We start from the raw sequence: 4,050 nt of genomic DNA, 5'->3' as shown, positions 1-4,050 counted from the left end.
GCTAAGTGCTTAAGGACTGGAAGACCAGAGAAAGGGTCAAGATGGCCCCAGGAGGCCACCATAAGAACAGAGCGGAACAAGATAAGATGCTGTCCCGGGACCCAAGGGGCAAGTGGCAGTCTGAGTGACGACTTTTGGGGTCGTCAAGCTCCAAGCAGGGCTGGAGCTCAGATCCACCACCTGAGCAGGGGTGGGTGCTCAGTGGCTGTTGGGAGGAGGCAGCCTGGAGGAGAGGGCCAGGGTCCCGGGTGCGAAGCGTCCCCGGGGTAACTCCCCTGGCCCAGGTCCCGCTGCAGGCCTGCTCTCCCTGTTACCCGTGAGCTGATGAACCAGCTTCCTCATTCACTACGATCGTCTCGAGGGCGGGAATGGAGCCTCATCTATCTCCATGGCTCCAGGGCCCGGCTCAGAACATGGCACCAACGTCAATGGATAAAAGATGAGAGAGGGGAGGACCAGCTGCTGGGAGGCGGCGTGCTCACAGGGGTGCTGTAGGCGTCTCAGCGGGGAGCACACCCCTCGCCCTATGTGGGCTCCTTCCCCTCCCATTGAAGCTCTGCACCCAGGCCCCTGGGGGCGGACACCCCTGCAGCCTTAGCGCCCACCTGCTGGCACAGCCCGGCGCCACAAGAGGACTGGAAAGGCTTTCTTCCTCAGAGCGGCCTGGCTGGGCGAGACCCTGGCCGGTGGGCATCCCAGGCCCCGGGGCTCAAGGAGGGTGGGGGCGGGAGCCGCTTGTTCTCACTCCTCCCCCTCCCAGGCTCCGCTGAGAACCAAATCGCCTTATCAGAAACTCCCTGGAGTGACTGGTTAACCAAATAGCTAGAATTCCTGCTCAGCGGCACATCTGGTCCTGATCGGGGGAGGCCAGGGATGACAGGGAGGGAGGGGGTAGCAGAGGTGCAGGGCCAGGCCTTCCCCAAATGATGCTGGGCTGGACGAGGGGCGCGGGCTGCCGGCATGGCAGCAGCAGACCTGGCTGTCCCCAGGGCTGAGGGCCGGTGGCCCTCCCCCCTCCACCACCTGCCAGGAGTTGGGGGCCCGGACCCGCCTGGCGCAGGGGCACGGGGCCGCCACTGCCAGCTCTTCCCCGTGCCATGCCTCCCTGGAGCTCTGTCTCCTCCATCCCCGTCCCCACCCCCACCCTCAAGCTCCTCCTGGTCTCCAGAACTGCACCTTAGCAGCTCTGCCCCTGAGACCTCAGGTCGCTCCAAAGCCACCCAGGCTGTTCCCTCTGCCTGAATGCCCTTCCAGCCTCAGCATCAGCAGCAAAGCCCCCCTCTCTGGGTGGGCCTCCTCAGGCACAGGGGCTTCCAGGGGCCGTTGCCTCAGCCCCGCTGGTGCTTGTGGATCTGCCCGCAGGACACCCGAGCCCTCAGCCCAGGAATTCCTTCTTCTCAGGCTCTGGCTCCCCGGCCCCAGCACAGGGCGAGGGGTAACCGAAGGATGGGAGATGCCATGCGGGCCAAGGAGGGGCCAAGGGAGAGGCTGCATGCAGGGACGGGTCCCCCGGGGGGAGCGGAGCATAGTGGTCAGAGTAGAGAGGGGTCCACTTCCTCCCCCTGGCCAGTGCGCCCTGCGTCCTGCCTGGCCCCCACGTGCCTGGCCCTGCTGGGTCTTGGGAGGAGCCCTGACTCGCTGTTCCCTGGTCTGGGCTGGGAACCCCAAGGTCTACACCTGCAGCTCCGTGGACAGGGGCCTCTCCGCCGGGTGCCCACCCCCAGGACAGAGGACGTGCCCCTCACCGTGGGCTCCACGCCGAGCTGGACGAGGGGACACACCCCCGGGGGGTTAGGACAAGGAGCAGCGGGGAGAAGGGGGTGCCATGAGGGGCGGGCAGGCGGGTCATGGGCTGAACCCGGTCACCCCGTGGGTCTGTGAGAAGGGCTGGGGCCTGGGGCTGATGGCAGATTCAGCTGGGGGCTTCCGGGGACCCCGTCAGCCCGCCCGGTCCTCTGTGCGGGCCCTGTGGGATCCCTCTTCAACTAGACGGAGGTGCGCCCTCAGCCCCCAGCATGCCCCCAGCCACCAGCACCCCAGCCTGGAGGCGCCCCCCTTGGCCAGGCTCCGCACCCCTTCTGCAAGGCCGCCCAGCGTGGAGGGCCCGGCCCGGGGCGAGGGCCAGTGTAAACAGATCGTTTCTGTCTGCCTGGGGGGTGGGGGTGGGGGGAGTTGTCTTGAGCTTTGTTATGTTCTGAAAAAAAAAAAAAAAAAAAGGCAAAAAATGTGGGTCACAAACCACAAGCTGTTTCGCTTTCGGCATAACTGGCACAAACAGGCATTTTCTCTGCGGTTTCTGGCCGCGGAGGCCGGGGCTGGCTGGGCTGGGGAGGGAGAGGCTGGAGCTGCCCTAATGAGGCCAGAGGGGGCTGGGCAGGTAGGGCCAGGCCTCCTGGGGTGGCCACACCTGCACAGGAGTGCCCACTGGGCACCAGACCCCGGCCACGGGAGATGCGAGGACCCCAGAAGCCAGGACCTGCCAGGCAGGTGGACTCCGGTTACTAGGGATAAGGTCACGTGGGAAGGCAGGGCTCTTCCCCTGAAGGAGGGGAGCAGACGGGCTGGGAGGCAAGGGGTTCCCCAAGGGTTGGTGTGATGGGGTCCCTGCCCCCAGCCTCCAGGGCCTTCTTCCTGGCTGGCTCTGCCCTGGGGGCTCCCCCGAGAGCTCTGGAGAGCTCGGGAGGACCTGATGGTGAGTGGGACGACGCACCTGTGGAGTGGCAGGCCTGGGGACAGAGGGAGGGGGCTGAACACCAGGCCCCTGTCTACACGGAGGGGCGGCTCCGGGCCCCAGAGACCCAAGGGTGGGGGGAGTGGTAAGCCAGCACAGAACACTGGAAAGGGTGCATGGTGTTAGAGGGCCCAGGAGGCAGAGCGGCCAGGCTGTGTGAAGCTGGAGGGGTGAGGGGCAGAGCGGGGGCAGGTAGAGGAGGAGCCCCGGGAGCAGGACAGGGAGGCGTGGGGACCAAGATGTGACCCCCAAGGAGCCAGAGTGCGCTGGGTGCTTAAGACCCCAGGAAGGCCTGGCCTGAGGCTTACACTCCACTTTGCCCAGTGGCCCATGGGAGCCGTGGAGGATGCTATGGGGAGAGCAGGCCAGGGGCCTCTAGGTGCACATGGAGAGCGGCTGGAGCAGAGACCAAGGCTGGAAGCAGCTGTGTCCAGTGGCTGGTGTAGCCGAGCGCCTAGGGGGAAGGGCAAGGACCCTGGAGCAGGTGAGGGTGGCAGCCGTGAGCATGCTGGGCCGGAGGTTTGCAGTGTACTGAGGTGGCTGCATAGGCCCCGGCAGGTGCCACTTTGCAGCTCAGGAGAAGATGCCAGTGGAGACACAGTGGGGTGAGCAGCCAGGAAGCTCTCCCAGGGCCTCCAACTTAGCAAATGCAGTCCCGCCCGGGGCTCACGCTCAAGCCCAGGGCCCTCCCCGTGTCCTCTTCACTCAGCAGGTGGTCAGGGAACAGGCGCACAGGGCGCGCTCCTGAGATGGTGCTTGGGGAGCCGGACGCCCGCAGGGACAGCAGTCCCAATCTGGGCAGAGGCAGCTGGTGCCCAGGCCCTCAGGCAGGGACACCACGGGTGATCAGCCAGCCCCGGCCCAAGCCATCACGAGGAATCCGCTTGTCTGCAGGGAAGCCAAGACCAGGGGCGGGACGTGGTCTATGTTTCAGAAGACCACCTGGCCTGCGAGTGGTGGGCAGGAGTGGAGACGCGCAGGGCCCCACTGGCGGGAGATGTGGGACCCCCCCCCACTCTGTCTCTGCAGAGCCCTCAGTCTCTGGAAGTGTGCCCACACGTAACTCGTTTCCTCGATGATACTAACTGGATGGCCTAAAGCTACAGAAATGCATTCTCGTCCAGTCCCGGAGGCCAGAGGCCTGCAGTCAGTTTCACTGGGCTAAAATCAAGGTGTCCAGGGCCAGGCTCCTTACAGAGGCTCCAGGCGAGGGTCCTTCCTGCTTCCTGCCTCGTCCAGCTTCTGGGGCTCCTGGCTTGTGGCCGCGACCCCCCAGTCTCTGTCCCGTCCTCACACGGCCCCTCCTCTGCATCCTTCCC

This window comes from Bubalus bubalis, chromosome 5, assembly GCF_019923935.1.
Source record: "Bubalus bubalis isolate 160015118507 breed Murrah chromosome 5, NDDB_SH_1, whole genome shotgun sequence".
In the NCBI taxonomy this organism is placed as follows: Eukaryota; Metazoa; Chordata; class Mammalia; order Artiodactyla; family Bovidae; genus Bubalus; species Bubalus bubalis.
Note: the sequence above shows the minus strand (reverse complement) of the source record.